The sequence below is a fragment of the Dama dama genome, chromosome 32 (assembly GCF_033118175.1).
Source record: "Dama dama isolate Ldn47 chromosome 32, ASM3311817v1, whole genome shotgun sequence".
Classification (NCBI taxonomy): domain Eukaryota; kingdom Metazoa; phylum Chordata; class Mammalia; order Artiodactyla; family Cervidae; genus Dama; species Dama dama.
In genome coordinates, this window is record NC_083712.1 from 5,732,318 (window position 1) to 5,760,109 (window position 27,792).

Genomic DNA, 27,792 nt, shown 5'->3' on the forward strand with positions numbered 1-27,792 from the left:
TGAAAAATATCAAGAGCTTCAAAAGGTGTCAAAAATGAGATGAGCATGAAACGGTCTGAATAATAGGAGGAACATGAAGTGGTATTGAAAAACATGGAGAGCCTGAAAAGGTGTGAAAAATACGAAGAGCTTCAAAAGGTGTGAAATACATGAGGAGCATGAAACAGTCTGAAATTTAGTAGAAGCATATAGCGGTATTGAAAAACATGAAGAGCCTGAAAAGGTGTGAAAAATATGAAGAGCTTCCAAAATTGTCAAAAATATGAGGAGCATGAAACGGTCTGAAAAATAGGAGGAGCATGAAACGGTAGGAAAAATAGGAGGAGCATGAAACGGTGTTGAAAAACATGAAGAGCCTGAAAACGTGTGAAAAATAGGAGGAGCTTCAAAAGGTGTCAAAAATATGAGGATCATGAAACGGTCAGAAAAATAGGAGGAGCATGAAGCGGTGTTCAAAAACATGAAGAGCCTGAAAAGGTGTGAAAAATATGAAGAGCCTGAAAAGGTGTGAAAAATATGAAGAGCTTCAAAATATTTCAAAAATATGAGGCGCATGAAGGGTCTGAAAAATAGGAGGAGCAGGAAGCTGTGTTCAAAAACATGAAGTGACTGAAAAGGTGTGAAAAATATGAAGAGCTTCAAAAACGTGTGAAAAATATGAGGAGCATGAAACAGTCTGAAAAATAGGAGGAGCATGATGCGGTGTTGAAAAACATGAAGAGCCTGAAAAGGTGTGAAAAATATGAAGAGCTTCAAAGCGTGTGAAAAATATGAGGAGCATGAAACGGTCTGAAAAATAGGAGGAGCATGAAGCAGTGTTGAAAAACATGAAGAGCTTGAAAAGGTGTGAAAAATATGAAGAGCTTCAAAAGGTGTCAAAAATGAGATGAGCATGAAACGGTCTGAATAATAGGAGGAACATGAAGTGGTGTTGAAAAACATGAAGAGACTGAAAAGGTGTGAAAAATATGAAGTGCTTCAAATGGTGTGAAATACATGAGGAGCATGAAAAGTTCTGAAAAATGGGAGGAGCATGAAGCGGTGTTTAAAAACATGAAGATCCTGAAAAGGTGTGAAAAATTTGAAGAGCTTCAAAAGGTGTGAAATATATGAAGAACTTCAAAAGGTGTCAAAAATGAGATGAGCATGAAATGGTCTGAATAATAGGAGGAACATGAAGTGGTGTTGAAAAACATGAAGAGCCTGAAAAGGTGTGAAAAATATGAAGAGCTTCAAAATGTGTGAAAAATATGAGGAACATGAAACAGTCTGAAATTTAGTAGGAGCATATAGCGGTGTTGAAAAACATGAAGAGCCTGAAAAGGTGTGAAAAATATGAAGAGCTTCAAAATATTTCAAAAATATGAGGGGCATGAACGTTCTGAAAAACACTAGGAGCATGAAGCGGCGTTGAAAAACATAAAGAGCCTGAAAAGGTGTGAAAAATATGAAGAGCTTCAAAACATTTCAAAAATATGAGGGGCATGAACGGTCTGAAAAATAGGAGGAGCATGAAGCTGTGTTCAAAAACATGAAGAGACTGAAAAGGTGTGAAAAATATGAAGAGCTTCAAAACGTGTGAAAAATATGAGGAGCATGAAACAGTCTGAAAAATGGGATGAGCATGAAGCGGTGTTTAAAAACATGAAGAGCCTGAAAAGGTGTGAAAAATATGAAGAGCTTCAAAAGGTGTGAAAAATATCAAGAGCTTCAAAAGGTGTCAAAAATGAGATGAGCATGAAACGGTCTGAGTAATAGGAGGAACATGAAGTGGTGTTGAAAAACATGAAGAGCCTGAAAAGGTGTGAAAAATATGAAGAGCTTCAAAAGGTGTGAAATACAGGAGGAGCATGAAACAGTCTGAAATTTAGTAGGAGCATATAGCGGTGTTGAAAAACATGAAGAGCCTGAAAAGGTGTGAAAAATATGAAGAGCTTCCAAAATTGTCAAAAATATGAGGAGCATGAAACGGTCTGAAAAATAGGAGGAGCATGACTTGGTGTTGAAAAACATGAAGAGCCTGAAAACGTGTGGAAAATAGGAGGAGCTTCAAATTGTTTAAAAAATATGAGGAGCATGAACGGTCTGAAAAATAGGAGGAGCAGGAAGAGGTGTTGAAAAACATGAAGAGCTTCAAAAGGTGTGAAATATATGAAGAGCTTCAAAAGGTGTGAAAAATATGAAGAGCTTCAAAAGGTGTGAAATACATGAGGAGAATGAAACGGTCTGAAAAATAGGAGGAGCATGAAGCAGTGTTCAAAAACATGAAGAGCCTGAAAAGGTGTGAAAAATATGAAAAGCTTCAAAAGGTGTCAAAAATATGAGGTTCATGAAACGTTCTGAAAAATAGGAGGAGCATGAAGCGGTGTTCAAAATATGCAGAGACAGAAAAGGTGTGAAAAATATGAAGAGCTTCAAAAGTTGTCAAAATATGAGCAGCATGAAACGGTCTGAAAAATAGGAGGAGCATGAAGCGGTGTTCAAAAACATGAAGATTCTGGAAAGTTGTGAATAATATGAAGAGCTTCAAAAGGTGTCAAAAATATGAGGAGCATGAAACGGTCTGAAAAATAAGAGGAGCATGAAGTGGTGTTGAAAAACAAGAAGAGCCTGAAAAGGTGTGAAAAATATGAAAGGCTTCAAAAAGTGTCATTAAATATTTGGAGAATGAAAGGTCTGAAAAATAGTAGCAGCAAGAAACGGTGTTCAAAAACTTGAAGAGCCTGAAAAGGTGTGAAAAATATGAAGAGCTTCAAAAGGTGTCAAAAATATGAGGAGCATGAAGCGGTCTTAAAAATAGGAGGAGCATGAAGCGTTGTTGAACACATGAAGAGCCTGAAAAGGTATGAAAAATATGAAGAGCTTCAAAAGTTGTCAAAAATATGAGGAGCATGAAACGGTCAGAAAAATAGGAGTAACATAAAACGGTGTTCAAAAACATGAAGAGCCTGAAAAGGTGTGAAAAATATGAGGAGTTCCATAAGGTGTCAAAAATAGGAGGAGCATGAAATGGTGTTCAAAAACATGAAGAGCCTGAAAAGGTGTGAAAAATATGAAGAGCTTCAAAATGTGTGAAAACTATGAAGAGCTTCAAAAGGTGTCAAAAATATGAGGAGCATGAAACGGTCTGAAAAATAGGAGAAGCATGAAACCATGTTCAAAAACATGAAGAGCCTGAAAATGTGTGAAAAATATGAAGAGCTTCAAAAAGTGTCAGAAATATGAAGAGCAGGGAACAGTCTGAAAAATAGGGGGAGTATGAAGCAGTGTTCAAAACATGAAGAGCCCGAAAAGGTGTGTAAAATATGAAGAGCCCTAAAGGTGTCAAAATTAAGAGGAGCATGACACGGTCTGAAAAATAGGAGGATCATGAAATGGTGTTCAAAAACATGAAGAACCTGAAAATTTGTGAAAAATATGAAGAGCTTCAAAAGGTCTGACAAATATCAGGAGCATGAAACGGTGTTCAAAAAATTGAAGATACTGAAAATTTGTGAAAAATATGAAGAGCTTCAAAAGGTGTCATAAATATGAGGTGCATGAAACGGTCTGAAAAATAGGAGAAGCATGAAACCATGTTCAAAAACATGAAGAGCCTGAAAATGTGTGAAAAATATGAAAAGCATCAAAAGGTTTGAAAAAAATGAGGAGCATGAAACGGTGTTCAAAACCATGAAGAGACTGAAAATGTGAGAAATATATGAAGAGCTTCAAAAGGTGTCAAAAATATGAGGAGCTTGAAACGGTCTCATATAGGAGGAGAATGAAACGGTGTTGACAAACATGTAGATCCTGAAAAGGTGTGAACAATATGCAGAGCCTAAAAAGGAGTGAAAAATATGAGGAGCATGAAACGGTCTGAAAAATAGGAGGAGCATGAAACGCTGTTCAAAACCATGAAGAGACTGAAAAGCTGTGAAATACATGAAGAGCTTGAAAAGGTGTCAAAAATATGAGGAGCATGAAACGGTCAGACAAATAGGAGGAGCATGAAACGGTGTTCAAAAACATAAAGAGCCTGAAAAGGTGTGAAATATATGAAGAGCTTAAAAAGGTGTCAAAAATATGAGGAAAATGAAACTGTCTGAAAAATAGGAGGAGCATGAAGTTTTGTTCAAAACATGAAGAGCCTGAAAAGGTGTGAAAAATATGAAGAGTTTCAAAAAGTGTCAAAAATATGAGGAGCATGAAACGGTCTGAAAAATAGGAGGAGCATGAAGCTGTGTTCAAAAACATGAAGTGACTGAAAAGGTGTGAAAAATATGAAGAGCTTCAAAAACGTGTGAAAAATATGAGGAGCATGAAACAGTCTGAAAAATAGGAGGAGCATGATGCGGTGTTGAAAAACATGAAGAGCCTGAAAAGCTGTGAAAAATATGAGGAGCTTCAAAGCGTGTGAAAAATATGAGGAGCATGAAACGGTCTGAAAAATAGGAGGAGCATGAAGCAGTGTTGAAAAACATGAAGAGCTTGAAAAGGTGTGAAAAATATGAAGAGCTTCAAAAGGTGTCAAAAATGAGATGAGCATGAAACGGTCTGAATAATAGGAGGAACATGAAGCGGTGTTGAAAAACATGAAGAGACTGAAAAGGTGTGAAAAATATGAAGTGCTTCAAATGGTGTGAAATACATGAGGAGCATGAAAAGTTCTGAAAAATGGGAGGAGCATGAAGCGGTGTTTAAAAACATGAAGATCCTGAAAAGGTGTGAAAAATATGAAGAGCTTCAAAAGGTGTGAAATATATGAAGAACTTCAAAAGGTGTCAAAAATGAGATGAGCATGAAATGGTCTGAATAATAGGAGGAACATGAAGTGGTGTTGAAAAACATGAAGAGCCTGAAAAGGTGTGAAAAATATGAGGAACATGAAACAGTCTGAAATTTAGTAGGAGCATATAGCGCTGTTGAAAAACATGAAGAGCCTGAAAAGGTGTGAAAAATATGAAGAGCTTCCAAAATTGTCAAAAATATGAGGAGCATGAAACGGTCTGAAATTTAGTAGGAGAATATAGCGGTGTTGAAAAACATGAAGAGCCTGAAAAGGTGTGAAAAATATGAAGAGCTTCAAAATATTTCAAAAATATGAGGGGCATGAACGGTCTGAAAAACACTAGGAGCATGAAGCGGCGTTGAAAAACATAAAGAGCCTGAAAAGGTGTGAAAAATATGAAGAGCTTCAAAACATTTCAAAAATATGAGGGGCATGAACGGTCTGAAAAATAGGAGGAGCATGAAGCTGTGTTCAAAAACATGAAGAGACTGAAAAGGTGTGAAAAATATGAAGAGCTTCAAAACGTGTGAAAAATATGAGGAGCATGAAACAGTCTGAAAAATGGGATGAGCATGAAGCGGTGTTTAAAAACATGAAGAGCCTGAAAAGGTGTGAAAAATATGAAGAGCTTCAAAAGGTGTGAAAAATATCAAGAGCTTCAAAAGGTGTCAAAAATGAGATGAGCATGAAACGGTCTGAATAATAGGAGGAACATGAAGTGGTGTTGAAAAACATGAAGAGCCTGAAAAGGTGTGAAAAATATGAAGAGCTTCAAAAGGTGTGAAATACAGGAGGAGCATGAAACAGTCTGAAATTTAGCAGGAGCATATAGCGGTGTTGAAAAACATGAAGAGCCTGAAAAGGTGTGAAAAATATGAAGAGCTTCCAAAATTGTCAAAAATATGAGGAGCATGAAACGGTCTGAAAAATAGGAGGAGCATGAAACGGTAGGAAAAATAGGAGGAGCATGAAACGGTGTTGCAAAACATGAAGAGGCTGAAAACGTGTGAAAAATATGAGGAGCTTCAAAAGGTGTCAAAAATATGAGGAGCATGAAACGGTCAGAAAAATAGGAGGAGCATGAAGCGGTGTTCAAAAACATGAAGAGCCTGAAAAGGTGTGAAAAACATGAAGAGCCTGAAAAGGTGTGAAAAATATGAAGACCTTCAAAATATTTCAAAAATATGAGGGGCATGAAGGGTCTGAAAAATAGGAGGAGCATGAAGCTGTGTTCAAAAACATGAAGTGACTGAAAAGGTGTGAAAAATATGAAGAGCTTCAAAAACGTGTGAAAAATATGAGGAGCATGAAACAGTCTGAAAAATAGGAGGAGCATGATGCGGTGTTGAAAAACATGAAGAGCCTGAAAAGGTGTGAAAAATATGAAGAGCTTCAAAACGTGTGAAAAATATGAGGAGCATGAAACGGTCTGAAAAATAGGAGGAGCATGAAGCAGTGTTGAAAAACATGAAGAGCTTGAAAAGGTGTGAAAAATATGAAGAGCTTCAAAAGGTGTCAAAAATATGAGGAGCATGAAACAGTCTGAAAAATAGGTGGAGCATGATGCGCTGTTGTAAAACATGAAGAGACTGAAAAGCTGTGAAAAATACGAAGAGCTTCAAAAGGTGTCAAAATATGAGGAGCTTGAAACAGTCTGAAAAAGAGGAGGAGCATGAAAAGGTGTTGAAAAACATGAAGAGCCTGAAAAGTTTTGAAAAATAGGAAGAGCTTCAAACGGTGTGAAATACATGAGGAGAATGAAACGGTCTGTAAAATAGTAGAAGCATGAAGCGGTGTTCAAAAACATGGAGAGCCTGGAACGGTGTGAAAAATATGAAGAGCTTCAAAAGATTTGAAAAATATGAGGAGCATGAACAGGTCTGAAAAATAGGGGGAGCATGAAGCGGTGTTTAAAAACATGAAGATCCTGAAAAGGTGTGAAAAATATGAAGAGCTTCAAAAAGTGTGAAAAATATCAAGAGCTTCAAAAGGTGTCAAAAATGAGATGAGCATGAAACGTTCTGAATAATAGGAGGAACATGAAGTGGTGTTGAAAAACATGAAGAGACTGAAAATGTGTGAAAAATATGAAGTGCTTCAAGTGGTGTGAAATACATGAGGAGCATGAAACGGTCTGAAAAATGGGAGGAGCATGAAGGTGTGCTCCAAAACATGAAGAGCCTGAAAAGGTGTGAAAAATATGAAGAGCTTCAAAAGTTGTGAAAAATATGAAGAGCTTCAAAAGGTGTGAAAATGAGAGGAACATGAAACGTTATGAAAAATAGAAGGAGCATGAAGCGGTGTTCTAAAACATGAAGAGGCTGAAAAGGTGTGGAAAATAGGAATAGCTTCAAAAGGTGTCAAAAATATGAGGAGCATGAAACGGTCTGAAAAATACGAGGAGCATGAAACGGTGTTGAAAAACTTGAAGAGCCTGAAAAGGTGTGACAAATATAAAGAGATTCAAAAGGTGTGAAAAATATGAGGAGCATTAAACGGTCTGAAAAATAGGAGGAGCATGAAGCGGTGTTGAAAAACAAGAAGAGCCTGAAAAGGTGTGACAAATATAAAGAGATTCAAAAGGTGTGAAAAATATGAGGAGCATTAAACGGTCTGAAAAATAGGAGAAGCATGAAACGGTGTTAGAAACATGAAGAGCATGAAAAGGTGTGAAAAAAAGGAAGAGCTTCAAAAGGTGTCAAAAATATGAGGAACATGAAACGTTTTGAAAAATAGAAGGAGCATGAAGCGGTGTGGAAAAACATGATGAGCCTGAAAAGGTGTGAAAAATATGAAGAGCTTCAAAAGGTGTGAAAAATATGAAGAGCATGAAACGGTCTGAAAAATAGGAGGAGCATAAAGCGGTGTTCAAAACCATGAAGAGCCTGAAAAGGAGTGAATAATATGAAGAGCTTCAAAATGTGTCATAAATATGAGGAGCATGAAACCGTCTCAAAATTAGGAGGAGCACGAAGCGGTGTTCAAAAATATGGAGAGCCTGAAAAGGTATGAGAAATATGAAGAGCCTCAAAAGGTGTCTAAAATATGAAGAGCATGAAACGTTCTGAAAAATAGGAGGAGCATGAAGCGGTGTTGAAAAACATGAAGAGCCTGAAAAGGTCTGAAACATATGAAGAGCTTCAAAAGGTGTCAAAAATATGAGGAGCATGAAACGGTCTGAAAATAGGAGGAGCATGAAGCGGTGTTGAAAAACATGAAGAGCCTGAAAAGGTGTGAAACATATGAAGAGCTTGAAAAGGTGTCAAAAATATGAGGAGCATGAACGGTCTGAAAAACACTAGGAGCATGAAGCGGCGTTGAAAAACATAAAGAGCCTGAAAAGGTGTGAAAAATATGAAGAGCTTCAAAATATTTCAAAAATATGAGGGGCATGAACGGTCTGAAAAATAGGAGGAGCATGAAGCTGTGTTCAAAAACATGAAGAGACTGAAAAGGTGTGAAAAATATGAAGAGCTTCAAAAACGTGTGAAAAATATGAGGAGCATGAAACAGTCTGAAAAAAGGGAGGAGCATGAAGCGGTGTTTAAAAACATGAAGAGCCAGAAAAGGTGTGAAAAATATGAGGAGCTTCAAAAGGTGTGAAAAATATCAAGAGCTTCAAAAGGTGTCAAAAATGAGATGAGCATGAAACGGTCTGAATAATAGGAGGAACATGAAGTGGTATTGAAAAACATGGAGAGCCTGAAAAGGTGTGAAAAATACGAAGAGCTTCAAAAGGTGTGAAATACATGAGGAGCATGAAACAGTCTGAAATTTAGTAGAAGCATATAGCGGTATTGAAAAACATGAAGAGCCTGAAAAGGTGTGAAAAATATGAAGAGCTTCCAAAATTGTCAAAAATATGAGGAGCATGAAACGGTCTGAAAAATAGGAGGAGCATGAAACGGTAGGAAAAATAGGAGGAGCATGAAACGGTGTTGAAAAACATGAAGAGCCTGAAAACGTGTGAAAAATAGGAGGAGCTTCAAAAGGTGTCAAAAATATGAGGATCATGAAACGGTCAGAAAAATAGGAGGAGCATGAAGCGGTGTTCAAAAACATGAAGAGCCTGAAAAGGTGTGAAAAATATGAAGAGCCTGAAAAGGTGTGAAAAATATGAAGAGCTTCAAAATATTTCAAAAATATGAGGCGCATGAAGGGTCTGAAAAATAGGAGGAGCAGGAAGCTGTGTTCAAAAACATGAAGTGACTGAAAAGGTGTGAAAAATATGAAGAGCTTCAAAAACGTGTGAAAAATATGAGGAGCATGAAACAGTCTGAAAAATAGGAGGAGCATGATGCGGTGTTGAAAAACATGAAGAGCCTGAAAAGGTGTGAAAAATATGAAGAGCTTCAAAGCGTGTGAAAAATATGAGGAGCATGAAACGGTCTGAAAAATAGGAGGAGCATGAAGCAGTGTTGAAAAACATGAAGAGCTTGAAAAGGTGTGAAAAATATGAAGAGCTTCAAAAGGTGTCAAAAATGAGATGAGCATGAAACGGTCTGAATAATAGGAGGAACATGAAGTGGTGTTGAAAAACATGAAGAGACTGAAAAGGTGTGAAAAATATGAAGTGCTTCAAATGGTGTGAAATACATGAGGAGCATGAAAAGTTCTGAAAAATGGGAGGAGCATGAAGCGGTGTTTAAAAACATGAAGATCCTGAAAAGGTGTGAAAAATTTGAAGAGCTTCAAAAGGTGTGAAATATATGAAGAACTTCAAAAGGTGTCAAAAATGAGATGAGCATGAAATGGTCTGAATAATAGGAGGAACATGAAGTGGTGTTGAAAAACATGAAGAGCCTGAAAAGGTGTGAAAAATATGAAGAGCTTCAAAATGTGTGAAAAATATGAGGAACATGAAACAGTCTGAAATTTAGTAGGAGCATATAGCGGTGTTGAAAAACATGAAGAGCCTGAAAAGGTGTGAAAAATATGAAGAGCTTCAAAATATTTCAAAAATATGAGGGGCATGAACGGTCTGAAAAACACTAGGAGCATGAAGCGGCGTTGAAAAACATAAAGAGCCTGAAAAGGTGTGAAAAATATGAAGAGCTTCAAAACATTTCAAAAATATGAGGGGCATGAACGGTCTGAAAAATAGGAGGAGCATGAAGCTGTGTTCAAAAACATGAAGAGACTGAAAAGGTGTGAAAAATATGAAGAGCTTCAAAACGTGTGAAAAATATGAGGAGCATGAAACAGTCTGAAAAATGGGATGAGCATGAAGCGGTGTTTAAAAACATGAAGAGCCTGAAAAGGTGTGAAAAATATGAAGAGCTTCAAAAGGTGTGAAAAATATCAAGAGCTTCAAAAGGTGTCAAAAATGAGATGAGCATGAAACGGTCTGAGTAATAGGAGGAACATGAAGTGGTGTTGAAAAACATGAAGAGCCTGAAAAGGTGTGAAAAATATGAAGAGCTTCAAAAGGTGTGAAATACAGGAGGAGCATGAAACAGTCTGAAATTTAGTAGGAGCATATAGCGGTGTTGAAAAACATGAAGAGCCTGAAAAGGTGTGAAAAATATGAAGAGCTTCCAAAATTGTCAAAAATATGAGGAGCATGAAACGGTCTGAAAAATAGGAGGAGCATGACTTGGTGTTGAAAAACATGAAGAGCCTGAAAACGTGTGGAAAATAGGAGGAGCTTCAAATTGTTTAAAAAATATGAGGAGCATGAACGGTCTGAAAAATAGGAGGAGCAGGAAGAGGTGTTGAAAAACATGAAGAGCTTCAAAAGGTGTGAAATATATGAAGAGCTTCAAAAGGTGTGAAAAATATGAAGAGCTTCAAAAGGTGTGAAATACATGAGGAGAATGAAACGGTCTGAAAAATAGGAGGAGCATGAAGCAGTGTTCAAAAACATGAAGAGCCTGAAAAGGTGTGAAAAATATGAAAAGCTTCAAAAGGTGTCAAAAATATGAGGTTCATGAAACGTTCTGAAAAATAGGAGGAGCATGAAGCGGTGTTCAAAATATGCAGAGACAGAAAAGGTGTGAAAAATATGAAGAGCTTCAAAAGTTGTCAAAATATGAGCAGCATGAAACGGTCTGAAAAATAGGAGGAGCATGAAGCGGTGTTCAAAAACATGAAGATTCTGGAAAGTTGTGAATAATATGAAGAGCTTCAAAAGGTGTCAAAAATATGAGGAGCTTGAAACGGTCTGAAAAATAAGAGGAGCATGAAGTGGTGTTGAAAAACAAGAAGAGCCTGAAAAGGTGTGAAAAATATGAAAGGCTTCAAAAAGTGTCATTAAATATTTGGAGAATGAAAGGTCTGAAAAATAGTAGCAGCAAGAAACGGTGTTCAAAAACTTGAAGAGCCTGAAAAGGTGTGAAAAATATGAAGAGCTTCAAAAGGTGTCAAAAATATGAGGAGCATGAAGCGGTCTTAAAAATAGGAGGAGCATGAAGTGGTGTTGAAAAACATGAAGAGTTTGAAAAAGGTGTGAAACATATGAGTAGAATAAAACGGTCTGAAAAATAGGAGGAGCATGAAGTAGTCTTGAAAAACATGAAGAGCCTGAAAAGGTGTGAAAAATATGAAGAGCTTCAAATCGTGTCAAAAATATGAGGAGTATGAAACAGTGTGAAAAATAGGAGGAGCATGAAGCGGTGTTGAAAAACATGAAGAGAGTGAAAGGTGTGAAAAATATGAAGAGCCTGAAAAGGTGTGAAAAATATGAAGAGCTTCTAAACGTGTCAAAAATATGAGGAGCAAGAAACCTTCTTAAAAATTGGAGGAGCATGAAGTGGTGTTCAAAAATCTAAAGAGCCTGAAAAGGTGAGAGAAATATGAAGAGCTTCAAAAGGTGTCAAAAATATGAGGAGCATGAAACGGTCTTAAATATAGGAGGAGCATGAAACGGTGTTGAAAAACATGAAGAGCCTGAAAAGGTGTGAAAAATATGAAGAGCTTCAAAAGGTGTCAGAAATATGAGGTGCATGAAACGGTCTGAAAATAGGAGGAGTAAGAAGTGGTGTTTAAAAATATGAAGAGCCTGAAATGGGGTGAAAAATATGAAGAGCTTCAAAAGGTGTCAAAAATATGAGGAGCAGGAAACGGTCTGAAAAATAGTAGGAGCATGAAGTGGTGTTGAAAAACATGAAGAGCCTGAAAAGGTGTGAAAAATATGAAGAGATTCAAAAGGTGTCAAAAATATGAGGAGCATGAAACGGTCTGAAAAATAGGAGGAGCATGAAGCATTGTGAAAAACATGAAGAGCCTGAAAAGATGTGAAAAATATGAAGAGCTTCAAAAGGTGTCAAAAATATGAGGAGCATGAATCGGTCTGAAAAATAGGAGGAGCATTAAGCGGTGTTGAAAAACATGAAGAACCTGAAAAGCTGTGAAAAATATGAAAAGCTTCAAAAGGTGTGAAAAATATGAGGAGCAGGAAACGGTCTTAAATATAGGAGGAGCATGAAACGGTGTTGAAAAACATGAAGAGCTTCAAAAGGTGTCAAAATATGAGGAGCATGAAACGGTCTGAAAAGTAGGAGGAGCATGAATCGGTGTTAAAGAACGTGAAGAGCCTGAAAAGGTGTGAAATATATGAAGAGCTTCAAAAGGTGTCAAAAATATGAGGAGCATGAAACGATCTGAAAAATAGGAGGAGAATGAAGTGGTTTTCAAAAACATGAAGAGCCTGAAAAGTTGTGAAAAATAGGAAGAGCTTCAAAAGGTGTCAAAAATATGAGGAGCATGAAACGGTCTGAAAAATATGAGGAGCATGAGGTTGTGTTGAAAAATATGAAGAGCCTGAAAAGGTGTGAAAAATATGGAGAGCTTCAAAAGGTGTCAAAATATGAGCAGCAAGAAACGGTCTGAAAAAAAGGAGGAGCATGAAACAGTGTTCAAAAACAAGAAGAACCAGGAAAGGTGTGTAAAATATGAAGAGCTTCAAAAGGTGTCAAAAATATGAGGAGCATGAAACGGTCTAAAAAATAAGAGGAGCATGAAGTGGTGCTGCAAAAGAAGAAGACCCTGAAAAGGTGTGAAAATTATGAAGCGCTTCAAAAGGTGTCAAAAATAAAAGAAGCATGAAACGGTCTGAAAAATAGGAGGAGCATGAAACAGTGTTGAGAAACATGAAGAGCCTGAAAAGGTGTGAAATATATGAAGAGTTTCAAAAGGTGTCAAATATATAGGAGCATGAAACTGTCTGAAAAATAGTATGAGAATGAAACGGTTTGAAAAAGATGAAGAGCATGAAAACCTGTGAAAAATATGATGAGCTTCAGAAGGTGTCAAAAATATGAGGAGCATGAAACGGTCTCAAAAATAGTACGAGCATGAAGCTGTGCTGAAAAACATGAAGACAATGAAAGGGGTTAAAAATATGAAGAGCTTCAAAAGGTGACAAAAATATTAACAGCATGAAACGTTCTGAAAAAAGGAGGAGCATGAGGCGGTGTTGAAAAACATGAAGAGACTGAAAAGGTCTGAAAAATATGAAGAGCTTCAAAAGGTGTCAAAAATATGAGGTGCATGAAACGGTCTGAAAATAGGAGGAGTAAGAAGTGGTGTTTAAAAATATGAAGAGCCTGAAATGAGGTGAAAAATATGAAGAACTTCAAAAGGTGTCAAAAATATGAGGAGCATGAAACAGTCTGAAAAATAGGAGGCGCATGAAACGTTCTGAAAAATAGGAGGAGCATGAAGCGGTGTTCAAAATCATGAAGAGCCTGAAAAGGTGTGAAGAATATGAAGAGCTTCACAAGGTGTCAAATATATGAGGAGCACGAAACGGTCTGAACATAGGAGGAGCATGAAACGGTGTTGAAAAACATGAAAAGCATGAAAAAGTGTGAAAAATAAGGAGAGCTTCAAAAGATGTCAAATATATGAGGAGCAGGAAACGGTCTGAAAAATAGGAGGAGCATGAAACGGTGTTCAAAAACATGAAGAGCCTGAAAAGGTGTGAAATATATGAAGAGCTTTAAAAGGTGTCAAATATATGAGGAGCATGAAACGGTCTGAACATAGGAGGAGCCTGAAACGGTGTTGAAAAACATGAAAAGCATGAAAAAGTGTGAAAAATAAGAAGAGCTTCAAAAGATGTCAAATATATGAGGAGCAGGAAACGGTCTGAAAAATAGGAGGAGCATGAAACGGTGTTCAAAAACCTGAAGAGCCTGAAAAGGTGTGAAAAATATGAAGAGCATGAAAATGTGTGAAAAATATGAGGAGCATAAACTGTGTTCAAAAACATGAAGATCCACAAAAGGTGTGAAAAATATGAAGAGCGTCAAAATGTCTCAAAGAAATGAGGAGCATGAAACGGTTTGAAAATAGAAGGAGCATGAAGAGGTGTTCAAAAACATGAAGAGCCTGAAAAGGTGTGAAAAATATGAAGAGCTTCAAAATGTGTCAAAAATATGAGGAGCATGAAACGGTCTGAAAAATAGGAGGAGCATGAAGTGGTGTTGAAAAACATGAAGAGCCTGAAAAGGTGTGAAAAATATGAAGAGCTTCAAAAGGTGTCAAAAATATGAGGAGCATGGAAAGGTCTGAAAAATAGGAGGTGCATGAAGCGGTGTTGAAAAACATGAAGAGCGTGAAAAGGTGTGAAAAATATGAAGAGCTTCAAAAGGTATCAAAATATGAAGAGCATGAAACGGGCTGAAATATAGGATGAGCATGAAGCGGTGAAGAAAAACATGAAGAGCATGAAAACGTGTGAAAAATATGATGAGCTTCAAAGGTGTCAAAAATATGAAGAGTATGAAACGCTCTGAAAAATAGGATTACCATGAAACGGTGTTGAAAACGTGAAGAGCCTGAAAATGAGTGGAAAATATGAAGAGCTTCAAAAGGTGTTGAAAATATGAGGAGCATGAAACGGTCTGAAAAACACGAGGAGTATGAAGCGGTGATGAAAAACATGAAGAGCCTCAAAAGGTGTGAAGAATATGAAGAGCTTCAAAAGGTGTCAATAATATGAGGAGCAAGAAACGGTCTGAAAAATAGGAGGAGCAAGAAACGGTTTTAACAAACATGAAGAGAGTGAAAAGGTGTGAACAATATGAAGAGCTTCAAAAGGTATCAAAATATGAGCAGCATGAAACGGGCTGAAATATAGGAGGAGCATGAAGCGGTGAAGAAAAACATGAAGAGCATGAAAACTTGTGAAAAATATTACGAGCTTCAAAAGATGTCACAAATATGAGGAGCATGAAACGGTCTGAAAAATAGGAGGGGCATGAAGTGGTGTTGAAAAACATGAAGAGCCTCAAAAGGTGTGAAGAATATGAAGAGCTTCAAAAGGTGTCAAAAATATGAGTTGCAAGAAACGGTCTGAAAAATAGGAGGAGCATGAAGCGGTGTTGAAAAACATGAAGAGCCTCAAAAGGTGTGAAGAATATGAAGAGCTTCAAAAGGTGACAAAAATATGAGGAGCAAGAAACGGTCTGAAAAATAGGAAGAGCAAGAAACGGTTTAAACAAACATGAAGAGAGTGAAAAGGTGTGAAAAATATGAAGAGCTTCAAAAGGTATCAAAATATGAGGAGCATGAAACGGTCTTAAAAATAGGAGGAGCATGAAGCGGTGTTGAAAAACCGGAAGCGCCTGAAAAGGTGTGAAAAATATGAAGAGCTTGAAAATGTGTCAAAAATATGAGGAGCATGAAATGGTCTGAACAAGAGGAGGAGCCTGAAAAGGAGTTCAAAAACATGAAGAGCCTGAAAAGGTGTGAAAAATATGAAGAGCTTCAAAAGGTGTCAAAAATATGGAGAGCATGAAACGGTCTGAAAAATAGGAAGAGCATGAAGCGGTGTTGAAAAACAGGAAGCGCCTGAAAAGGTGTGAAAAATATGAAGATCTTCACAAGGTGTCAGAAATACGAGGAGCATGAAACGGTCTCAAAAACAGGAGGAGAATGAAAGGGTGTTGAAAAACATGAACAGCATGAAAAGCTTTGAAAAATATGAAGAGCTTCACATGGTGTCAGAAATACGAGGAGCATGAAACGGTCTGAAAAATAGGAGGAGCATGAAACGGTGTGAAAAATATGAAGAGCTTCAAAAGGTGTCAAAAATATGAGGAGCATGACATGGTCAGAAATATAGGAGGAGGATGAAGCGGATTTAAAAAACTTGAAGAGCCTGAAAAAGTGTGACAATTATGAAGCGCTTCAAAAGGTGTCAAAATTATGGGGAGCATTAAACGGTCTGAAAAATAGGAGGAGCATGAAATGGTGTTGAAAAATATGAAGAGCATTGAAAGGTGTGAAAAATATGAGGAGCTTCAAAAAGTGTGAAAAATATGAAGAGCATGAAATGGTCTGAAAAATATGAGGAGCATGAAACGGTGTTCAAAAACATGAAGAGCCTGAAAAGGTGTGCAATATATGAAGAGCTTCAAAAGGTGTCAAAAATATGAATTGCATGAAACCGTCTGAAAATTAGGAGGAGCCTGAAACGGTCTGAAAAAATGGAGGAGCATGAAATAGTGTTGAAAAACATGAAGAGCCTGAAAATGTGTGAAAAATATGAAGAGCTTCAAAAGGTGTCAAAAATATGAGGAGCATGAAACGGTCTGAAAAATAGGAGGAGCATGAAGCAGTGTTGAAAAACAGGAAGCGCCTGAAAAGGTGTGAAAAATATGAAGAGCTTCAAAATGTGTCAAAAATATGAGGAGCATGAAATGGTCTGAACAAGAGGAGGAGCCTGAAAAGGAGTTCAAAAAGATGAAGAGCCTGAAAAGATGTGAAAAATATTAAGAGCTTCAAAAGGTGTCAAAAATATGAGGAGCAAGTAACGGTCTGAAAAATAGGAGGAGCATGTAGCGGTGTTGAAAAACAGGAAGCGCCTGAAAAGGTGTGAAAAATATGAAGAGCTTGAAAATGTGTCAAAAATATGAGGAGCATGAAATGGTCTGAACAAGAGGAGGAGCCTGAAATGGAGTTCAAAAACATGAAGAGCCTGAAAAGGTGTGAAAAATATGAAGAGCTTCAAAAGGTGTCAAAAATATGAGGGGCATGAACGGTCTGAAAAACACTAGGAGCATGAAGCGGCGTTGAAAAACATAAAGAGCCTGAAAAGGTGTGAAAAATATGAAGAGCTTCAAAACATTTCAAAAATATGAGGGGCATGAACGGTCTGAAAAATAGGAGGAGCATGAAGCTGTGTTCAAAAACATGAAGAGACTGAAAAGGTGTGAAAAATATGAAGAGCTTCAAAACGTGTGAAAAATATGAGGAGCATGAAACAGTCTGAAAAATGGGATGAGCATGAAGCGGTGTTTAAAAACATGAAGAGCCTGAAAAGGTGTGAAAAATATGAAGAGCTTCAAAAGGTGTGAAAAATATCAAGAGCTTCAAAAGGTGTCAAAAATGAGATGAGCATGAAACGGTCTGAATAATAGGAGGAACATGAAGTGGTGTTGAAAAACATGAAGAGCCTGAAAAGGTGTGAAAAATATGAAGAGCTTCAAAAGGTGTGAAATACAGGAGGAGCATGAAACAGTCTGAAATTTAGTAGGAGCATATAGCGGTGTTGAAAAACATGAAGAGCCTGAAAAGGTGTGAAAAATATGAAGAGCTTCCAAAATTGTCAAAAATATGAGGAGCATGAAACGGTCTGAAAAATAGGAGGAGCATGACTTGGTGTTGAAAAACATGAAGAGCCTGAAAACGTGTGGAAAATAGGAGGAGCTTCAAATTGTTTAAAAAATATGAGGAGCATGAACGGTCTGAAAAATAGGCGGAGCATGAAGTGGTGCTGAAAAACATGAAGAGCCTAAAAGGTGTGAAAAATATGAAAAGCTTCAAAGATGTCATAAATATGAGGAGCATGAAACGGTCTGAAAAATTGGATGATCATGAAGCGGTGTTGAAAAACATGAAGAGCCTGAAAAGTTGAGAAAAATATGAAGAGCTTCAAAAGGTGTCAAAAATGTGAGGAGCATGAAACGGTGTGAAAAATAGGAGGAGCATGAAACCGTGTCAAAAACATGAAGAGTCTGAAAAGGTGTGAAAATTGAAGAGCTTCAAAAGGTGTGAAATACATGAGAAACATGAAACGGTCTGAAAAATAGGAGGAGCATGAAGCGGTGTTTAAAAACATGAAGAGCCTGAAAAGGTGTGAAAAACATGAAGAGCTTCAAAAAGTGTCAAAAATTAGATTAGCATGAAACGGTCTGAAAAAAAGGAGGAGCATGAAGTGGTGTTGAAAAACATGAAGAACCTGAAAAATTGTAAAATATATGAAGAGCTTCAAAAGTTGTGAAAAATATTAAGAGCTTCAAAAGAGGTCAAAAATATGAGGAGCATGAAACGGTCTGAAAAATAGGAGGAGCATGAAACGGTTTTGAAAAACACGTAGGGCCTGAAAAGGTTTGAAAAATATGAAGAGCTTCAAAAGGTGTGAAATACATAGGGGCAAGAAACGGTCTAAAAAAATAGAAGGAGCATGAAGCTGTGTTGAAAAACATGAAGAGCCTGAAAAGATGTGAAAAATATGAAGAGCTTCAAAAGGTGTCAAAAATATGAGGAGAATGAAACGGTCTGAAAAATAGGTGGAGCATGAAGCAGTGTTTAAAAACATGAAGAGCCTGAAAAGGTGTGAAAAATAGGAAGAACTTCAAAAGTTGTGAAATACATGAGGAGGATGAAACTGTCTGAAAAATAGGAGGAGCATGTAGCGTTGTTCAAATATATGAAGAGCCTGTAAATGTGTGTAAAATATGAAGAGCTTCAAAAGGTGTCAAAAATATGAGGAGCATGAAACGGTCTGAAAAATAGGAAGAGCATGAAGCCGTGTTCAAAAACATGAAGAGCCTGAAATGGTGTGAAAATCATGAAGAGCCTAAAAGGTGTGAAAAATATGAAAAGCTTCAATAGATGTCTCAAATATGAGGACCATGAAACGGTCTGAAAAATTGGAGGATCATGAAGCGGTGTTGAAAAACATGAAGGGCCTGAAAACGTGTGAAAAATATGAAGAGCTTCAAAAGGTGTCAAAAATATGGGAGCATGAAACGGTCTGAAAAATAGGAGGAAAATGAAGCGGTGTTGAAAACCATGAAGAGCCTGAAAAGGTGAGAAAAATATGAAGAGCTTCAAAACGTGTCAAAAATATGAGAAGCATGAAACGGTCTGAAAAATAGGAGCTTCATGAAACGGTGTTCAAAAACCTAAAGAGCCAGAAAAGGTGTGAAAAATATGAAGAGCCTCAAAAGGTTTGAAAAATATGAAGAGCTTCAAAAGCTGTCAAAAATGAGATGAGCATGAAACGGTCTGAAAAATAGGAGGGGCATGAAGTTGTGTTGAAAAACATGAAGAGCCTGAAAAGGGGTGAAAAATATGAAGAGCTTCAAAAGGTGTCAAAAATATGTGGAGCATGAAACGGTCTGAAATATAGGAGGAGCATGAAACGGTGTTCAAAAAAATGAAGAGCATGAAAAGGTGTGAAAAATATGAAGAGCTTCAAAAGGTGTCAAAATATGAGGAGCATGAAACGGTCTGAAAAATAGGAGGAGCATGAAGCAGTGTTCAAAAACATGAAGAGCCTGAAAAGGTGTGAAATATATGAAGAGCCTCAAAACGTGTCAAAAATAAGAGAAGCATGAAACGTTCTGAAAAATAGGAGGAGCAGGAAACCGTGTTCAAAAGTATGAAGAGCCTGAAAAGATGTGAAAAATTTGAAGTGCTTCAAAAGGTGTGAAAATTAGGAGGAGCATGAAGCGGTGTTCCAAAACATGAAGAGCCTGAAAAGGTGTGAAAAATATGAACAGCTTCAAAAGGTGTCAAAAATGAGATGAGCATGAAACGGTCTGAAAAATCGGAGGAGCATGAAGTGGGGTTGAAAATCATGAAGAGCCTGAAAAGGTGTGTAAACTATGAAGAGCTTCAAAAGGAGTGAAGACTTGAGGAGCATGAAACCGTCTGAATTATAGGAGGAGCATGAAACGGTGGTGAAAAACATGAAGAGACTCAAAAGGTGTGAAAAATATGACGAGCTCAAAAGGTGTCAAAAATATGAAGAGCTTCAAAAAGTGTGACAAATGAGATGAGCATGAAATGGTCTGAAAAAGGAGGAGCATGAAGTGGTGTTGAAAAACATGAAGAGCCTGAAAATGTGTAAAATATATGAAGAGATTCAAAAGGTGTCAAAAATATGAGGAGCTTGAAATGGTCTGAAAAATTGGAGGATCATGAAGCGGTGTTGAAAAACATGAAGAGCCTGAAAAGTTTTGAAAAATATGAAGAGCTTCAAAGGTGTCAAAAATGAGATGAGCATGAAACGGTCTGAAAAATAGGAGGAGCATGAAGCGGTGTTGAAAAACATGAAGAGCCTAAAAAGTTGTGAAAAATATGAAACGCTTCAAAAGGGGTCAAAAATGAGATGAGCATGAAACGGTCTGAAAAATAGGAGCATGAAAAGGTGATAAAAAACATGAAGAGCCTGAAAAGGTGTGAAAAATATGAAGAGCTTCAAAAGGTGTGAAATTCATGAGGAGCATGAAATGGTCTGAAAAATAGGACAAGAATGAAGTGGTGTGGAAAAACATGAAGAGCCTGAAAAGGTGTGAAAAATATGAAGAGCTTCAAGAGGTGTCAAAAATATGAAGAGCATGAAACGTTCTGAAAAATAGGAGGATCATGAAGCGGTGATCAAAAACATGAAGAGCCTGAAAACGTGTGAAAAATATGAAGAGCTTCAAAAGGTGTGAAATACATGAGGAGCATGAAACGGTCTGAAAAATAGGAGAAGCATGAAGCGGTGTTGACAAACATGAAGAGCCTGAAAACGTGTGAAAAATATGAAGAGCTTCAAAAGGTGTGAAATACATGAGGATCATGAAATGGTCTGAAAAATAGGAGGAGCATGAAACGGTGTTCAAAAAGAGGAAGAGCCTGAAAATTTGTGAAAAATATGACAGCTTCGAAAGGTGTCAAAAATATGAGCAGCATGAAACGGTCTGAAAAATAGGAGGAGCATGAAGCGGTGTTTAAAAACATGAAAAGCCTGAAAAGGTTTGAAAAATATGAAGAGCCTCAAAACGTGTCAAAAATGAGAAGAGCATGAAACTGTCTGAAAAATAGGAGTAGCATGAAGTGGTGTTGAAAAAAAAGAAGACACTGAAAAGGTGTGAAATATATGAAGAGCTTCTAACAGTGTCAAAAATATGAGGAGAATGAAAGCATCTCAAAAATAGGAGGAGCATGAAGCTGTGTTGAAAAACATGAAGAGCCTGAAAAGTTTTGAAAAATATGAAGAGCCTGAAAAGGTATGAAAAATATGAGGAGCATGAAACGGTCTGAAAAATGGGAAGAGCATGAAGTGGTGTTGAAAAACATGAAGAGCCTGAAGGTGTGAAAAATATGAAGAGCTTCAAAAGGTGTCAAAAATACGAGGAGCATGAAACGGTCTGAAAAAAAGGAGGATCATGAAGCGGGGTTCAAAAACATGGAAAACCTGAAAAGGTGTGAAAAATATGAAGAGCTTCAAAAAGTGTCAAAAATATGAGGAGCAAGAAACGGTCTGAAATATAGGAGGAGCATGAAGCGGTGTTCAAAAACATGAAGAGCTTGAAAAGGTGTGAAAAATATGAAGCGCTTTATAAGGTGTCAAAAATGAGATGAGCATGAAACGGTCTGAAAAATAGGAGGAGCATGAAGTGGTGTTGAAAAATATTAAGAGCCTGAAAATGTGTGAAATATATGAAAAGCTTCAAAAGATTTCAGAATTGAGAGGAGCATGAAACGGTCTGAAAAATAGGAGAAGCATGAAGCGGTGTTGAAAAACATGAAGAGCCTGAAAAGGTGTGAAAAATATGAATAGTTTCAAAAGATGTGAAAAATATGAAGAACTTCAAAAGCTGTCAAATAGAGATGAGCATGAAACGGTCTGAGAAATAGGAGAAGCATGAAGTGGTGTTGAAAAACATGAAGAGCTTGAAAAAGTGTGAAATATATGAAGAGCTTCAAAAGGTGTGAAAAATATGAAGAGCTTCAAAAGGTGTCAAAAATATGAGGAGCATTAAACGGTCTGAAAAATAGGAGGAGCATTGTAACATTGTTGAAAAAATTGAAGAGCCTGAAAAGGTGTGAAAAATATGAAGAGCTTCAAAAGGTGTCAAAAATATGAGGAGAATGAAAAGGTCTGAAAAATAAGAGGAGCATGAAGCGGTGTTGAAAAACATGAAGAGCCTGAAAAGGTGTGAAAAATATGAAGAGCTTCAAAAAGTGTCAACAATATGAGCAGCATGAAACGGTCTGAAAAATAGGAGGAGCATGAAACGGTGTTCATAAACATGAAGAGCCTGAAAAGGTGTGAAAAATATGAAGAGCTTCAAAAGCTGTCAATAATATGAGGAGCATGAAATGGTCTGAAAAACAGGACGATCATGAAGCGGTGTTGAAAAATATGAAGAGCCTGAAAAGTTGTGAAAAATATGAAGAGCTTCAAAAGGTGTGAAAAATATGAAGAGCTTCCTGAGGTGTCAAAAATGAGATGAGCATGAAACGTTCTGAAAAATAGGAGGATTAAGAAGCGGTGTTGTAAAACATGAAGAGCCTGAAAAGGTGTGAAAAATGTGAAGAGCTTCCAAAGGTGTAAAAATATGAGGAGCATGAAACGTTCTGAAAAATAGGAGGAGCATGAAACCGTGTTCAAAAATATGAAGAGTCTGAAAAGGTCTGAAAAATATGAAGAGCTTCAAAGGTGTGAAATACATGAGGAGCATAAAACGGTCTGAAAAATAGGAGGATCATGAAGCGGTGTTGAAAAATATGAAGAGCCTTAAAACGTGTGAAAAATATGAAGAGCTGAAAAAAGTGTCAAGAATGAGATGAGCATGAAATGGTCTGAAAAATAGGAGGAGCATGAAGCGGTGTAGAAAAACATGAAGAGCCTGAAAAGTTGTGAAAAATATGAAGAGCTTCAAAAGGTGTCAAAAATAAGAGGAGCATGAAACAGTCTGAAAAATAGGAGGAGCATGATGCGGTGTAGAAAAACATGAAGGGCCTGAAAAGGTGTGAAAAATATGAACAGCTTGAAAAGGTGTGAAAAATATGAAGACATTCCAAGGTGTTAAAATTATGAGGAGCAAGAAACTGTCTGAAAATAGGAGGAGCATGAAACGGTGTTGAAAAACATGAAGAGCCTGAAAAGGTGTGAAAAATATGAAGAGCTACAAAAGGTGTCAAAAATATGAGGAGCATGAAACGGTATGAAAAATAGGAGGATCATGAAGCGGTGTTGAAAAACATGAAGAGCCTGAAAAGGTGTGAAAAATATGAAGAGCTTCAAAAGGTGTCAAAAATATGAGGAGCATGAAACAGTCTGAAAAATATGAGGAGCATGAAACGGTGTTCAAAAACATGAAGAGCCTGAAAAGGTGGGAAAAATATGAAGAGCTTCAAAAGGTGTGAAATACATGAGGAGCATGAAACGGTCTGAAAAATAGGAGGAGCATGAAGCGGTGTTGAAAAACATGAAGAGCCTGAAAAGGTGTGAAAAATATGAAGAGCTTCAAAAGGTGTCAAAAATATGAGGAGCATGAAACGGTATGAAAAATAGGAGGAGCATGAAGGGGAGTTCAAAAATATGAAGAGCCTGAAAATTTATGAAAACTATGAAGCGCTTCAGAAGGTGTCAAAAATGAGATGAGCATGAAACGGTCTGAAAAATAGGAGGAGCATGAAGTGGTGTTGAAAAACATTAAGAGCCTGATAATGTGTGAAATATATGAAGAGCTTCAAAAGATTTCAGAAATGAGAGGAGCATGAAACGGTCTGAAAAATAGGAGGAGCATAAAGCGGTGTTGAAAAACATGAAGAGCCTGAAAAGGTGTGAAAAATATGAATAGTTTCAAATGATGTGAAAAATATGAAGAACTTCAAAAGCTGTCAAAAATGAGATGAGCATGAAACGGTCTGTAAAATAGGAGGAGCATTGTAACATTGTTGAAAAAATTGAAGAACCTGAAAAGGTGTGAAAAATATGAAGAGCTTAAAAAGGTGTCAAAAATATGAGCAGCATGAAAAGGTCTGAAAAATAGGAGGAGCATGAAGCGGTGTTGAAAAACATGAAGAGCCTGAAAAGGTGTGAAAAATATGAAGAGCTTCAAAAGGTTTCAAAAATATAAGGAGCATGAAACGGTCTGAAAAACAGTAGGAGCATGAAACGGTGTTCAAAAAGATGAGAAGCCTGAAAAGGTGTGAAAAATATGAAGAGCTGCAAAATGTGTGAAATACATGAGGAGCATGAAACGGTCTGAAAAATAGGAGGAGCATGAAGCGTTGTTGAAAAACATGAAGAGCCTGAAAATGTGTGAAAATTATGAAGAGATTCAAAAGGTGTGAAAAATATGAGGAGCACGAAACGGTCTAAAAAATAAGAGGAGCATGAAGCCGTGTTGCAAAACATGAAGAGCCTGAAAAGGTGTAAAAAACATGAAGAGCTTCAAAAGGTGTCAAAAATATGAGGAACATGAAATGGTCTGAAAAGAAGGAGGAGCATGAAGTGTTGTTGAAAAACGTGAAGAGCCTGAAAAGGTGTGAAATATATGAAGAGATTCAAAAGCTGTCAAAAATATGAGGAGCACGTAACGGTTTGGAAAATAGGAAGAGCATGAAGTGGTGTTGAAAAACATGAAGAGCCTGAAAAGATGTGAAAAATATGAAGAGCTTCAAAAGGTGTCCACAATATGTGGAGCATGAAACTGTCTGAGAAATAGGCGGAGCATGAAGTGGTGCTGAAAAACATGAAGAGCCTAAAAGGTGTGAAAAATATGAAAAGCTTCAAAGATGTCATAAATATGAGGAGCATGAAACGGTCTGAAAAATTGGATGATCATGAAGCGGTGTTGAAAAACATGAAGAGCCTGAAAAGTTGAGAAAAATATGAAGAGCTTCAAAAAGTGTCAAAAATATGAGGAGCAAGAAACGGTCTGAAATATAGGAGGAGCATGAAGCGGTGTTCAAAAACATGAAGAGCTTGAAAAGGTGTGAAAAATATGAAGCGCTTTATAAGGTGTCAAAAATGAGATGAGCATGAAACGGTCTGAAAAATAGGAGGAGCATGAAGTGGTGTTGAAAAATATTAAGAGCCTGAAAATGTGTGAAATATATGAAAAGCTTCAAAAGATTTCAGAATTGAGAGGAGCATGAAACGGTCTGAAAAATAGGAGAAGCATGAAGCGGTGTTGAAAAACATGAAGAGCCTGAAAAGGTGTGAAAAATATGAATAGTTTCAAAAGATGTGAAAAATATGAAGAACTTCAAAAGCTGTCAAATAGAGATGAGCATGAAACGGTCTGAGAAATAGGAGAAGCATGAAGTGGTGTTGAAAAACATGAAGAGCTTGAAAAAGTGTGAAATATATGAAGAGCTTCAAAAGGTGTGAAAAATATGAAGAGCTTCAAAAGGTGTCAAAAATATGAGGAGCATTAAACGGTCTGAAAAATAGGAGGAGCATTGTAACATTGTTGAAAAAATTGAAGAGCCTGAAAAGGTGTGAAAAATATGAAGAGCTTCAAAAGGTGTCAAAAATATGAGGAGAATGAAAAGGTCTGAAAAATAAGAGGAGCATGAAGCGGTGTTGAAAAACATGAAGAGCCTGAAAAGGTGTGAAAAATATGAAGAGCTTCAAAAAGTGTCAACAATATGAGCAGCATGAAACGGTCTGAAAAATAGGAGGAGCATGAAACGGTGTTCATAAACATGAAGAGCCTGAAAAGGTGTGAAAAATATGAAGAGCTTCAAAAGCTGTCAATAATATGAGGAGCATGAAATGGTCTGAAAAACAGGACGATCATGAAGCGGTGTTGAAAAATATGAAGAGCCTGAAAAGTTGTGAAAAATATGAAGAGCTTCAAAAGGTGTGAAAAATATGAAGAGCTTCCTGAGGTGTCAAAAATGAGATGAGCATGAAACGTTCTGAAAAATAGGAGGATTAAGAAGCGGTGTTGTAAAACATGAAGAGCCTGAAAAGGTGTGAAAAATGTGAAGAGCTTCCAAAGGTGTAAAAATATGAGGAGCATGAAACGTTCTGAAAAATAGGAGGAGCATGAAACCGTGTTCAAAAATATGAAGAGTCTGAAAAGGTCTGAAAAATATGAAGAGCTTCAAAGGTGTGAAATACATGAGGAGCATAAAACGGTCTGAAAAATAGGAGGATCATGAAGCGGTGTTGAAAAATATGAAGAGCCTTAAAACGTGTGAAAAATATGAAGAGCTGAAAAAAGTGTCAAGAATGAGATGAGCATGAAATGGTCTGAAAAATAGGAGGAGCATGAAGCGGTGTAGAAAAACATGAAGAGCCTGAAAAGTTGTGAAAAATATGAAGAGCTTCAAAAGGTGTCAAAAATAAGAGGAGCATGAAACAGTCTGAAAAATAGGAGGAGCATGATGCGGTGTAGAAAAACATGAAGGGCCTGAAAAGGTGTGAAAAATATGAACAGCTTGAAAAGGTGTGAAAAATATGAAGACATTCCAAGGTGTTAAAATTATGAGGAGCAAGAAACTGTCTGAAAATAGGAGGAGCATGAAACGGTGTTGAAAAACATGAAGAGCCTGAAAAGGTGTGAAAAATATGAAGAGCTACAAAAGGTGTCAAAAATATGAGGAGCATGAAACGGTATGAAAAATAGGAGGATCATGAAGCGGTGTTGAAAAACATGAAGAGCCTGAAAAGGTGTGAAAAATATGAAGAGCTTCAAAAGGTGTCAAAAATATGAGGAGCATGAAACAGTCTGAAAAATATGAGGAGCATGAAACGGTGTTCAAAAACATGAAGAGCCTGAAAAGGTGGGAAAAATATGAAGAGCTTCAAAAGGTGTGAAATACATGAGGAGCATGAAACGGTCTGAAAAATAGGAGGAGCATGAAGCGGTGTTGAAAAACATGAAGAGCCTGAAAAGGTGTGAAAAATATGAAGAGCTTCAAAAGGTGTCAAAAATATGAGGAGCATGAAACGGTATGAAAAATAGGAGGAGCATGAAGGGGAGTTCAAAAATATGAAGAGCCTGAAAATTTATGAAAACTATGAAGCGCTTCAGAAGGTGTCAAAAATGAGATGAGCATGAAACGGTCTGAAAAATAGGAGGAGCATGAAGTGGTGTTGAAAAACATTAAGAGCCTGATAATGTGTGAAATATATGAAGAGCTTCAAAAGATTTCAGAAATGAGAGGAGCATGAAACGGTCTGAAAAATAGGAGGAGCATAAAGCGGTGTTGAAAAACATGAAGAGCCTGAAAAGGTGTGAAAAATATGAATAGTTTCAAATGATGTGAAAAATATGAAGAACTTCAAAAGCTGTCAAAAATGAGATGAGCATGAAACGGTCTGTAAAATAGGAGGAGCATTGTAACATTGTTGAAAAAATTGAAGAACCTGAAAAGGTGTGAAAAATATGAAGAGCTTAAAAAGGTGTCAAAAATATGAGCAGCATGAAAAGGTCTGAAAAATAGGAGGAGCATGAAGCGGTGTTGAAAAACATGAAGAGCCTGAAAAGGTGTGAAAAATATGAAGAGCTTCAAAAGGTTTCAAAAATATAAGGAGCATGAAACGGTCTGAAAAACAGTAGGAGCATGAAACGGTGTTCAAAAAGATGAGAAGCCTGAAAAGGTGTGAAAAATATGAAGAGCTGCAAAATGTGTGAAATACATGAGGAGCATGAAACGGTCTGAAAAATAGGAGGAGCATGAAGCGTTGTTGAAAAACATGAAGAGCCTGAAAATGTGTGAAAATTATGAAGAGATTCAAAAGGTGTGAAAAATATGAGGAGCACGAAACGGTCTAAAAAATAAGAGGAGCATGAAGCCGTGTTGCAAAACATGAAGAGCCTGAAAAGGTGTAAAAAACATGAAGAGCTTCAAAAGGTGTCAAAAATATGAGGAACATGAAATGGTCTGAAAAGAAGGAGGAGCATGAAGTGTTGTTGAAAAACGTGAAGAGCCTGAAAAGGTGTGAAATATATGAAGAGATTCAAAAGCTGTCAAAAATATGAGGAGCACGTAACGGTTTGGAAAATAGGAAGAGCATGAAGTGGTGTTGAAAAACATGAAGA